Source organism: Armigeres subalbatus, chromosome 2 (assembly GCF_024139115.2).
Source record: "Armigeres subalbatus isolate Guangzhou_Male chromosome 2, GZ_Asu_2, whole genome shotgun sequence".
Lineage (NCBI taxonomy): Eukaryota > Metazoa > Arthropoda > Insecta > Diptera > Culicidae > Armigeres > Armigeres subalbatus.
This window is the reverse complement of record NC_085140.1, coordinates 273,985,553-273,999,560: the sequence shown is the minus strand read 5'-3', so window position 1 is coordinate 273,999,560 and position 14,008 is coordinate 273,985,553. Positions and strand designations below refer to the sequence as shown.

The 14,008-nt window shown below is 41.5% G+C and overlaps 1 long non-coding RNA gene across 3 annotated transcripts in view; it reads right to left on the bottom strand.

The window, feature by feature from the left end:
• The window catches only part of LOC134216367 (uncharacterized), a 101,561-nt gene that overhangs the window by 86,660 nt on the left and 893 nt on the right, over window positions 1–14,008 (bottom strand). The gene's annotated exons all lie outside the window — the stretch shown is intronic.

Sequence of the window (14,008 nt, the reverse complement as noted above, 5' to 3'; positions counted from 1 at the left end):
ATGGATATAATTGAACGGATATTGAAGCTTAGAGTAGCGTAAAGAGTTTCTAAGCAGCAATAGATCTCGAGTCCCGAACTCAAGGAAAATTCAGATTGCCCAGAATATTTTATAACTATCTTACGATATCCGTTGACCTCCCGAAAGGTGTAATGGATATAAGGCCGTTACAAATATTTAATCATCATTGTGTCCTACTGGTCTCCGAAAGGTCAAGAGGGGGATGAAAAAACAAATACCAAATGAAAAAAAATCAAAAAGCTTCTCGGATTAGTAAAAGCATGATTTTCAACCTCAAAATTATTCGAATTTTAATTTGTTGCCCTCCTAAAATAATTATTTTTTGGCGAAAAAAATCCGAGGGGGGCATAATTGTTTTTAAATATTTGTATCAGCCTGATTGAATGCATATTGAAGCTTTGAGTAGTTTTTTTTTTTTTAACTTTATTAGTGTGTTTTTTAAATTGTAAACTAAGTTCAACACAGAGCTTTGAGTAGTGAAAGGTGCTTTTAAGCAGCAGTAGATCTCAAGCCCCGAACTCAAGGACAGTTTGGATTGTCCAGAATATCTCAAAACTATCCTACGATAGCCTTTGTCCTTCCGGGAGGTGTAATGGATATAATTGAATGAATATTGAAGCATTGAGTACTGAAAAATGATTTTCTTGCAGCTGTAGATCTCAAGTTCCGAGCTCAAGGACAGTTCGGATGACGCAAAACATCCCAAATCGTTTCATCGATATCTGTTGATCTCTCCGGAGATGTAATGGATATGATTGAATGCATATCGAAGCTTTGAGTACCAAAAATGGCTTCTAAGCAGCTGTACATCTCAAGCCTCGAACTCAAGAATAGTTTGGATAACACAGAATATCCCAGAAGTACATTGCGGTACTTTTATCACCTCCTATAAGATGAAATGAAAACGGTTGAATACTCAAATAAACTTTGAGTAACGAAAAAAATGCTTTTTTGCAGCTGTAGATTTGAAGTTCTGAACTCAAGGATAGTATGGATGGCCTAGGACGTCCAAGGAAGTTAAAAAATAGTTTATTGTACATCACAGTAACTCTACGGATACATTTGACTAGAAATCTTATTTTGAAACAGTATAATCCGCTGCCAATACACCTTAAGTGCTGTATTCTAGTTGTTTGAACTGATTATTATGGGTGTTCTCCGGGCGCAAAGCGAGCAGTATTTGAGTGAAGATCGACACGACTTTATTGCTAGTCTATGGTTAAGGGTGCTCAACTCATCGTTGTTTACACTGACCTGTTCACTGCGGTAAAAACCATTGCAAAAGCGATTGCATTAGAAAAATGTATAAATTTAGAACCACTGGAAACCTGCTAAAGTGACTTTCACGTAGTGATGAAAACTAACTGGATATCTTTTGCGAATGATTCTAAGGTATACCTCCAAACAATTTCGTCCAAAGATTGCCTCTCCACCATTGCTGATTGGTGTACGAAACAACGATTAATCGTTAACGCACTTTTTCAACGGATAAGCAATTCGAATTATTTGAAATTTTCGTTGGCTTTTTTCGGTGAGTACATACGCACTAAGCTCAAAGTAGAAGGGAGCAATCGAAAGTAATGAAGAACAGAAATGAAAGATATCGCAAGTGAGCGACAAGTATGAAATTTTTTTCTTTATAGAAGGTTAAAGTGTGCAAGGGCCATCAGTGAACAATATTGATTGAAATCGCTGTTATTTTGCCTAACGTCCACCCAGGAACGGCTTGGCTGATAGCGTGGGGACTATCATACCAAGACAGGCAAAATAACAGCGATTTCAACCTGCACATATTGTTCGGCGTTTGAGAACGGTTCTAGTGATCAGTGGCATATTTTCAGAGATGCAATACGAGACGACGTTACTTATTAGAATTTTTCACGTACCACCCCGCAAGCTCTTACTTCGCCCAAGCGATCGAGATCGAACCGCAGTTTTTTTTTTTTATTGCTTTTTGCCAATTGGATTCTCTGTTTTGGGAGGATTCATCACCGTGAGATTCTTATTTGAAATTTTCGTTGGCCTTTTTCAATTCGAATTGATTCAATTCTCGGGTACTTTTTCATAAGGACTTATGTGATTTGGTAAGCAAAGATTCAGACGTCGATTTGTCCGATCTGATTGCTCTCCCACGCAAACCATCACCTTAGATGGTTAGGGGAAGGCTTCGGCTACCTGTTAGTGGTGTTGGTTTGCGTGGGAGTGCCATCAGATCGGACAAATCGACGTTTGAATCTTTGTTTACAAATCACATACGTCCTTTTGAATAAGTACCCGAGAATTACAGCTTTTTGGAAAGTGAATTTCCGTGCGTCAGCCATGAGAAGCATTTTCAAGTACTTCTCGATACTCAATTCTCCTACAAACAACACGTTTGTTATATTAGCTTATCTTAGCTTAGCTTTGACTGATTACACTTGCTACTGCGTGATTAACTAGAATCAGTGAAATTGCACAAAGGATCAACTGAATGATTGACTGGGATTGTCCAGGCATTCTCAGTGTGCAAGTTTCAGTGTTCAAATGATTAATAACGGCGCCCATTATGCCCTTGTAGTTAGTTAGAAAGAGGGAATGATTATTGGGCGGTTTTAGCTTTTAGAAGAAACAACACGTTTGTTATATCGTCGATTAAGCATCTCGAACACTCGGATGCATCTTCAGGATTGCAAAAAAAACTCAAAAGATATCTATTGTCTCGGATCACTGTATGTATTGCACTTCATTCCGTTTCGCACCTCATATGCTACCATGAAGGGGATCCATTCCGACTTCCCGGCTACATAAATCAATTTAGGAAGCAAAAACGGCAAATACCTCCAGACCGATCGTATTCTAAGAACTCGGCTTGGAACACTGTCCGAAATGTACGCCACAGAAGAAGGGATTCCCGCCGATCTGGGGCAATATATTCCTGTCTGTAATTAGGTGAACCACATTCTATCGGAATACTCATCAAAGATCTGATCCGGTCGCGAAACGTCATATGCATGCAGGTCCAACGTACGGGTCTACCTGCGACAAAGACGCGGTACAACCGAATGACCAGAATTTAGTAGAATAATGGATCTCAGAAATAACGATGTCTCAAATAAGATCGGCGTTTTTCCGGACTGTGCTACACCATTTTACAAATTTGTTATACGATACTGCGGGTCTTCGTATCTCAAAAGTTTCTTTTATGAGTGGGAATAGGCTGACCCATGGGTTTTGTTTATTTTAACACAACATTCATCTAAACATATTTCCGTTTATTTTTATTACGATGAGGCACACCAATTAAATGAAACCTTAGCTCATGATAAAACGCTCAAAATGCTCAAACATTTTCGCCACGATTAAAAGACAACCGCCCCTACGTGCGTCGTAGGTTCAGCACACAACGTGCCCACGGAGCAATCGAACCAGTCAAGAACGAAAGCAAAAAGGAAATAAAGTTTATTCTTCATTGGGTTCTTTCCCCCCAGCCAACCCCATCATCTGTCAGTTGCCAGCGGTTCGAGTTCAGCGAAACGAACAAGCGTGAGCTGGGAGCTGCCACTCGGTGGAGTATGTGACTATGAAGATGGGCATTGGGGTGGTGGCACGGGATAGGCGGTCAATCACTACCGCCGTGCACAGCGCACTACACCACAACATCGCACCAGCTAGTAAATGGCACAGCTTTACTGATACCAAAGTGTGTAGAGATGCAATGGGCTGCAGATGGATTAGAAATGTGAGATTAGTTTGTAAATTGATGGAGTTTTGTTTTGGGATGAAACATGAAGTGTTGCGAAAAATAGAACTTCCAAAACTGAAATGAAGCTTGTCAAGTAATAAGACTAGTCAATTTGCATCATTAGAATATTTTTGGATTATTATTTTTACTAAGCGCAGTAAATTGGCGATAAAGGGATAAAAATAATGTCTTAAACAAATAGGAAGGAAAAATGCTTTAAATCATATCATATTGGTACTACATTTCTAGTAAATATACGCCCAGTTTACATTTCTGCCCACACAAAACGACGACGAGGACGCCAACGACAATAGCAGAAAGGAGAAAGAACGAAACGGAATGCCACTATTCCTGTTCTTTTGCGACTGATTTGGTCGACGTCGTCGTCATCGTCGTCCTCATCGTCGTTCACTCACTTGCTACTGCCCATGACAGACTTCCCAACAACCAACCAACCGTCCATGCCCCCGCTGTCGAGTGAAGACGACCCCCGACAAACTTCGAGCGGCGGCGCGGGTGACAATGAATAGGAGAGTTTCCCAACCAGGAATGGAGCAGCGACCGCCCGGCGAGGACTGCGGCCTGCACAGGACGGTGGTGTCCGCTGGCTGCGCCTGCAATACATACGTCCAATCTAAATCGTGATGGAGAGTCAATTTTCGCTACGTTGCAACTTTTGTGTTGGCCAACTTCATCCGTGATACAGTTCGGTGCAAATGAGTGGACAAGGGCACGGGCGGGAGAGCGGTGTGATGGACAAGTGTGTTGAACAACAGCGCGCGGTGAGGAGCGATTCCGCAAGTTAGGTCTATTTTGGAGTTAAACGCGGATGACATAAGTTTTCTCTTTTCAACAATCCAGAAGTGGTGTGGTATGTGACATTGTGTATGGTTGAACAGTTTCATCCTCAGTCTGTTGCGTTTCCTTGTTCTGGAACTGTTTACGGTTTTAGTGCTTTGTTAAATCAATGCCCAGCCAGACGCTGTGGGCTGGATATGGTTCTTTGTTGTATGTAATTGTTTAAACTTTGGAATAAAATAGTTTTTCATATTTCGACACTGTTGTTTCATAAGGACGAAAGTCGCAAACGTAAACAATGCCTTTCCTGCAAATTCCTCAACAACTAAGACCGTTCTCAGCTAACAATCACTTCTATCGAACAGAAGTAGAAAATACCGCCAGAAGTCTCTAATCTCCCTGGAATCAGCAGAAGAAGTCAATGTTTACGTTTGCGACTTTCGCCCTTTTATGAAACAACAATGTCGATTTTATATTCGTTAGTCAGCTTTAACGACCCTGCTGATAGAACATATAATCAGTTTTTGTTTTGTTGACAAGCTATTCAACCCAGAAACCTCAATGCAGACAGATTGGAACTCTTCATTGCATTTAACTTGTTGCGAGCAAATTGAACTATGTTAGGTAGGAATTTGAAACCACAGTTTGATTGGACACATTTTTAATAGGAAGAAACGAGACGAGATTCTGAAAATCATTCGCCCGAAAGCCATTTGACCGAACTTTTTTTTTTACCGAATACTATTTGACCGAACAAACCATTAGATCGAAACCCATCTGGCCGACAGAGATCTGACCAGAAATGCTGTTTAGCCGAAATGGCGGAATTGGTCTTAGTCTTTTTATTGACGTTACATCCCTCACTGGAACAAAGTCATCTTGCAGTATTCAATAAGCACTGCAACATTTGTTAAAGGCAAGGTTTCTAAACCAAGTTACCATTTCTTGCATTCGTTTATCATGGTCAAAAACGCATTTTCGATTGGCCAAAATTATCGTTTAGTAGACAGGGTCATTTGGGCGAAAAGGTCATTTGGCTAAAAAGTCATTTAGCTGAGAAGGCTGTTTGGTCAAAATTGTCGCTTGGAAGAAAGCGCCTTCTTCTTCTTCTTTGCCAATGGCTCTATATTCCAACTGGAACTTGGCTTTTCATCTTTGTATTCTACTAGCATCCCATTTGTTATTAATTGAAAGTTTTTTTATGTTCGCCATTGTACAAGTAAATCCCGAAAACATCCTTGACCAGACCGAGAATCGATCTCGCCATCACCGGATCCAACGTTTTTGCTGGCAAGGCTAGCTGAAGAAAGAGGTTAAAAGCGGGCTTGTTAGTCATATGGCTACTGCTTCTGCCTTATACGCAGGAGGTCGTGGGTTCAATCCCAGGTCCGTTCCATTCTCCTACTTTGTATCTTTCTCTTTATTTCTCATGTTCTAGCAATCGCTTGCAGTGGGCGAGTGATTGCATCATCATTTCATCCCCCTTCCCTACATTGACTTGCATTCTGACGTGGCAGGCGCCAGTATGACCTAACAAATGAGATCACCAGTACTTGTACATTGAAGATGTGTGCTAGTCCCAAGCAAACATCTGTTGGTTCCCTGTGCAAGAACAGCTGATCTGGTCATAATGGAGTAGCAACTACGAGCAGTCAATCAAGCTCAAGCAAGGCTAGCTGAAGAAAGAGGAAATATGGTCGATTAGGTCATTTGACCGAAGATGTCTAGGAATTGTCGTTTGGTAGAAAGGACCATTCTGCCGAAAATACCAATGGCCGAAATATCATACGACCAAATTTGTCGTTTGGTGGAACAATGTCACAAGAAAGTCATTTAGTCGAAAATTTCGTTCATCGAAAAGGGTTATTTGACCGAGAATGTCATTTGGCCAAACGGGTCATACGACTGTAGAGTGTAAGTGTCAATTATTGAACGAATCATATGGTCGAAAATGTCGTTTAGTCGAAATAGTCATTTGGTGTATAAAGTGATGAACTTCTTATTTTCGAAAAAATCACTATAATAAAGTTAAAAAAAATGGCGGATAGAGTCGTTTGGTCGAAAAAATCATTTAGGCGACAACGCCGGCTGGTCGAATTTGTTGATTGGTAGAAAGGGCCATTTGACCGATTTTGTCGATAGGCGAAAAGGGTTATTTGGTCAAACGGCCATATACGTCGATTGCTCGAAAGGTCACATGGCCGAAAATTCCGTTTCGCTGAAATTGTTTGACAGAAAGGGCCATATCACTGAAAACACCATTGCCCAAAAGGTCATACGATCGAATTTGTTTTCTGGCCGAACAAGTCATATGGCCGAAAATGTCATTTCGCCAAACGGGTCATACGACTGAGAATGTCGTTTACTGAACGGTCGAAAATTCCGTTTAGTCCAAATAGTAGGCAGAAAGGGCTATTTGGTCGAAATTGTCGTTTTATAGAAAGGGTCATTGGACCGAACTGAGTGATTAACTTCCCATCAAGAAAAAATCACTATAATAGAACCAGCTTTCAGCGAACAGCCCTAATTATCTTTTTGAATGCACGATTTGTCCAGTATAAGGGCGATGGAATGTGTGCGTCGAGCGATGCGGAGTGCGTTCAAGCACTCGTGAAGCAGAATATTAGCCACAGGATTTTTGTTTGTCTTGACGCGTTTGCGCACGATATTGTAGACATCCTTTTTGGACCTTAGCATTTGCCGATTTACTCGCAACAAGTTGCCATTGCCACTAGGTAGATTAATTAGCGTTCTTACCTTTTCAATGTAATATTTTCGATAAATTATATCATGCATTCGAGAGGCATTATTCTGTTTCTTTTCAAATATTCAAATGGACAATGCAAATAATATTCTTGTCATATTAAGTTCGTGTTCTGATAAATGCTTGTTGCGCGAGGTGCGTTTGCTCGAATCTCTTATCATTTCATTTGTATTAAAAATTATGTACCATAGATTGCTTTATGATTCGTACTCAAAGCAATCTCCCTGTTTTAATCGCATTTTAAAGAATTTAATCATTTGGTGACTCGTTCCACAGTCCACCAACCAACCACCACACCAGACCAAACAAGCAACAGCAACAACATTCAGCGAATCGCGATGGAAGAGGACGAGCGGAGGAAACAAGACAGAAACAGACGAGGGCCTGATCACTGCCAGTGGTGCCAATTCTGAAACGAAAAGATCATAAAAAAATAAGCTGCGTTTCTTGATTGAATTCAAAATCGCCCTTTTGTATTAATTGAAGATTGCGTTGAAATAATTATTTGAGAGAAAATTTAAACATCCTTTTTAAATTCTTTCCATATTTATCTGTCTTGAGAAGCTTTTTTATCTTCTCGTACATCATTCTCTAGAAAATTGCAACTTTCTGAAATGCAAATTTCTCTTGTTCTGAACAGGGAAACATATTTTGGATTCCTCCCCACAACTTGGACACCTCCAAATTCTCTGTTAAAATTTATATTTAACTAGCGAAAGAATCCCAGCTTTGCCTAGGTTTTGCAAATGTCACAATGAACTATTTGCAGCACCAAACTTTAGATCAATTTCCGTGCGTTTGTTTTGTTTTCCTCAACAGCTGACTCAAACTTGTATTCTGATGATTTTTACATTTCTCCGTTAAATTCACCAACTTTTTGTATACAAAACAAAAAATCATCGCGAGTTATATCGTCAGGAAGGAAATCTCAACGCATTTTTATTATATAGATTAAATTTAAATAAAAATCCCGTGTTTTAATTTACAATTTCAATATAATATTTTGGTTGAGATGCCGAAGAAATCAGCCATGTTTCAAATATAGTTTTAATCAAAGCAATCTCTACAAACCAGAAATAATAAATTATTGATAATTTTAAAAACTGGAGCTACACGCTGCTTAATCTTTGAGAGTTGCAAACATATCTCAAGAACGACCCTCCGGCAGCAGAAGCGTAAGCAGCGGCCCTGGCAAAGTAGGTTACAATTTTACAGCTACAGCTACCAGTACAACCAATTTGGCGTAATCCGAGTTACGAAAAAGGCGAAGGAAGTGTGGTTAGCGTTGACCAAGTCCCCGCTGGCAATTGAGCTAAAGCAAAGCGTTTTATCACGAACAGACGGAACTAGCAATCTACTAGAATCAAAGAGCCACCTTGTTCGACGCTCCACTTTTAGAAGCAATCATAGAAATATGATTGAACTTCCTGATTTTCAACTGGATACGGAATTACTTTTGTACATTTTCATCTTCCTTGTTGAGGTATTGTGACAATTGCTTATCATTGTTGAGGTAGCTTCTCGTTTGAGATAAAATCCACTGGATTTTAGTCCTCGTGTGTTTGAAATTGGCGATATTTTTCGTTTTCTGAGACGAAATCGTACTAATCTCTTTCCTCGGAAAGCATATGGGAACATATTTTGTTTCGAAAGTGCAACAAACATATAAAGTTGGGTGACCCAAGCCGTGCGATCCAGAACAGCCGACCCATTGGACTTTTTTTTATTGTAGTCAGTTCAATTATCTTCATGCTGTTTTCTATACTCAGAGTCAAAAATTTGATCTCCTCAACGAAAAACTAAAACATGACATCCGTAGGTAGTTTGTTACTTGCGATACTTGGCTCGCAATTCAAGAATCATCTTTTATCAAGTTCTGTGACAACAACGCCGTTTGAGCTTTGGTGGGCAAAAGTCAAACGTTTCCGATCGGAAGGTTTTTTAATTCTGTACTAGCGAAAGAAACACTGCTATGCCAGCTTTGTTTATGTTGAAAATGTCACATACTGAACTTTTTGCAGCACCGCAGTCTAGATCAATTTCCGTGTGTTTGTATTGTTTTCTTCAACAGCTGATCCAAAATTGTATTCTGACTATTTACATTTTCCCGTTTAATATACCAACTTTTTGTATATGCAAACCTTGCGGATCCCAAAACGAATCGGTTAGCATGAGCATGAGCATTATGACCGCACAATTCGTAGTTGCTACTCCGCGATTGACTAGAACTTGCGAAATTGTACAGAGTACACAATAAATGGGGCTTGGGGTTAGCTACCCATTCTCAATGTACACGTTTCGGGAGCTCAAATATCTAAAGTCAATAACGGCGCCGGCCACGTCCTTACGGTCATATAGGAAGGGAAGGATTGTTAGTCCGACTCTTGTTGCTACTAGAGACCGAGTACACCTCTGCATCTACACGATTGTCTTGGGATAGGATATCGTTTTAATTACAAAGGATAATTTATCTGGATTCACTTCGGTAAGTGATGCGATCTATGGGATGGAAAATAACACTCTCGCTGTCTGAAACTTCCACTTTCTGATTTATTCACTCACCCGCGCAAAAGCAGAACAAAATTACGGCGACCGGCCGATCGTTTTGCCTTCCGCACAAAGCAAAACCGGCCGATCCGCCGATCCGCTTACTGAGGAAACACGACCGGACAGGAAACAAACTTTCACTTTCTCAATTGCGGATCTCAAAACGAATCGATTAGGGAAAAAAACCCTTTCCCGAGTTAAATCATCAGAAAGGAAATCTCAACTCATTTTTATTATATAGATTTATGTAAATTTTAAAATTTGTTAAGATCTTTACTCGTCTATCTGAAGGTGTTTGTATATGCACCTATGGAAAAACGAAGCGAACGTTAGAAGGGGTGAAGAAAACGATATTTTTCTACTATTACAATGAACACAACGCTTATAAGTTTATGAGCATGATCACTGATAAGTTTGTCGTCAACCCTGAAGTTTGCTCCGTTGAGGAGCAGTTGGGCAAATCAGGCACCGACGTCCTTAATTTTGAAGGATTTACTCAGGGATATTCTGCATGCGTTGACCCGAATGTCACACCGAACAAGGAGTGCTATCGAAAGAAAGGCCTATACGGGTTGAAGAAACCTGGATGAATTTAATACTCGATTCTTATGGGGAGATAACATTGCGGCGTTTCCTAGAGTGCTGTTGTTCCTTTCGAATGTGAAACGCCGCGTGGAATCTTGTGCAAATGCGCTTTTGGAAACATTACAACTGCCGCGCGGTGTATCATATTGACAGCACCCTACAATACTAAAGATGAGGTGGACCAAGAACTTCTGGGGTTTCGCAGAACGCTTGCTGGCCACATTACTTGCAATGCTTAGAAGATGCTAGAAATTTGTTAAACAGATCATTGTTCTAAATACAAAGTGTGAGGCAAATGTAATGATCAGAGCTGTATCCGAACTATGTACATTGATAGAAGACTCAAAATTGACGGTCCTTCCATATGGATAACCATCATTGCACAAAGAGTACCAAAACAACCAAAGTGAACGATGCTCGTGCTGACGAAGACCATACGACAACGTTCACTGCACGAGATCATTTGTTCTGAAGATTGATGGTAATGAGTATCTTTTTAAAGGCAAGTTAAATGATGGTCGGGAATCGTGCCACTCTCTGATATTTTAGAGAATGCTGGAAGAAGCTGGACGAAGTCGACGGAACGATTGTGGAGGAGAAAAACGCAGTGCGGGCAGTCGCGCTGCAGCAAGGTACCCGGCAGAACGTGGAACGTTATAGACGGAAGCGGAGACAGCAGACCCGCCTTTTTCAGGAGAAGAAACGCCGCCTGAAAGAAGCGGAGTGCGAGGAGATGGAACAGCTGTGCCGTTCTCAAGATACACGCAAGTTCTACCGTAAGCTCAACGCATCCCGCAAAGGCTTCGTGCCGCGAGCCGAAATTTGCAGGGATAAGGATGGGAGTATCTTGACGGACGAACGTGTGGTGATCGAAAGGTGGAAGCAGCACTATGAGAAACATTTGAATGGCGCTGAGATTACAGGCAGTGAAAGTCAAGGCAGCGGAATAGATGGCCACGTCAGTTCAGCGGACGATGGAAGCCAACCAGCCCCCACCTAGAGGGAAGTTAAAGATGCCATCCAACAGCTAAAGACCAATAAAGCAGCTGGTAAGGATGGTATCAGAGCTGAGCTCATCAAGATGGGCCCGGAAAAGCTAGCCATTTGCCTGCACAAATTGATAGTCAGAATCTGGGAAACTGAACAGCTACCGGAGGAGTGGAAGGAAGGGGTTATATGCCCCATCTACAAGAAAGGCGACAAGCTGGAGTGTGAGAACTTTCGAGCGATCACCATCCTTAATGCCGCCTACAAAGTGATATCCCAGATCATCTACCGTCGTCTGTCACCATTAGTGAATGAGTTCGTGGGAAGTTATCAGGCCGGCTTCGTTGACGGCCGCTCGACAACGGACCAGATCTTTACTGTACGGCAAATCCTTCAAAAATGCCGTGAATACCAGGTCCCAACGCATCATCTGTTCGTTGATTTCAGGGCGGCATACGACAGTATAGACCGCATAGAGCTATGGAAAATTATGGACGAGAACAGCTTCCCTGGGAAGCTTATCAGACTGAGCAACGGTGGATGGTGTGCAAAACTGTGTGAAGATTTCGGGCGAACACTCCAGTTCGTTCGAATCGCGCCGGGGACTAAGACAAGGTGATGGACTTTCGTGCCTGTTGTTCAACATTGCGCTAGAAGGTGTCATGCTTAGAGCCGGGTGAAACAGCCGGGGTACGATTTTCAACAGATCCAGTCAATTTATTTGTTTCGCGGATGACATAGACACTGTCGGCCGAACATTTGCAAAGGTAGCAGAACTGTACACCCGCCTGAAACGTGAAGCAACAAAAGTTGGACTGATGGTGAATACGTCAAAGAAAAAGTACATGCTTGTGGGCGGAACCGAGCGCGACAGGGCCCGCCTGGGAAGCAGTGTTACGATAGACGTGGATACCGTCGAGGTGGTTGAGGAATTCGTCTACCTCGGATCCTTGCTAACGGCTGACAACAATCTTCTTCTTATTGGCATTACTTCCCCACACTGGGACAGAGCCGCCTCGCAGCTTAGTGTTCATCTAGCACTTCCACAGTTATTAACTGCGAGGTTTCTAAGCCAAGTTACCATTTTTGCATTCGTATATCATGAGGCTAAAACGATGATACTTTTATGCCCAGGGAAGTCGAGACAATTTCCAATCCGAAAATTGCCTAGACCGGCACCGGGAATCGCACCCAGCCACCCTCAGCATGGTCTTGCTTTGTAGCCGTGCGTCTTACCACACGGCTAAGGAGGGCCCCTACAACTAGGACTGACAACAATGTTAGTCGTGAAATACGGAGGCGCATCATCTGTGAAAGTCGAGTCTACTACGGGCTCCAGAAGAAATTGCGGTCAAAAAAGATTCGTCACCGCACAAAATGTGTCATGTACAAGACGCTAATATGACCGGTTGTCCTCTACGGACATGAAACATGAACAATGCTCGAGGAGGACTTGCAAGCACTCGGAGTATTCGAGAGACGGGTGCTTAGGACCATCTTTGGCGGTGTGCAAGAAGACGGTGTGTGGCGGCGAAGAATGAATCATGAGCTCGCCCAGCTCTACAGCGAACCCAGTATCCAGAAGGTAGCTAAAGCTGGAAGGGTACGATGGGCAGGGCATGTTGCAAGAATTCCGTACAGCAACCCTGCAAAGATGGTGTTCGCTTCCGATCCGGCAGGTACGAGACGACGTGGAGCGCAGCGAGCGAGATGGGCAGACCAGGTGCAAAACGACTTGGCGAGCGTGGGGCGTATACGAGGATGGAGAGATGCGGCCTCGAACCGTGTATTGTGGCGTCAAATTATCTGTTTAGATGCGTCAGTGTTATCTGTTTAGATGTAGACTAAATAAATGAATTTTAATGCACTAGTAGTAATAGTCACTGTATAACAACAGGACTGTTCCGTTTTTATTATGGCGTGAGTGACATCTTGAAATAATTATTAATTATGTACAAACGATGATAATAAAGATACACAATGAATGTGTTTCTTGAGAAATATCCAGAACAAGGTTTTACCTAGCATAAAGAATCATTTACAAGGGAATCCTTTATGATACAAAGACAAAAATCATTAATTTGGTTCGATTCACCCCTTATTATATGTTACGTGATATGACGGATTTTATAAATGTATTTAGTGAAATGTCAGTTTGGAGAAAAGATGTTGAAGTGTGAATAATGATCTTCCAAAATAGTAAACAAATTACAAATAATTCATACATTACAATAATTAGAAAATGTTCTCTACTGATCTTTTAATGATTTTACAAACCCCATTTGCAAAACATGAACAAAAGTATTATTTATTGATTGAAAACAAATAAGGTATTTAAAGTGGGTTCGATTCCCGGTGCCGGTCTAAGAAATTATTGGTTTGAAAATTGTGTCGACTCCCTGGGCATAAAAGTATCATCGTGTTAGCCTCATGATATAGGAATTCAAAAATGGTAACTTGTAGAAACCTCGCGGTTAATAACTGTAGAAGTGCTGAATGAACACTAAGCAGCGAGGCGGTAATGTTGCAGTGGAGGATGTAATGCCAATAAGAAGAAGAAGTAATCCTGATCCAATATTAACTAA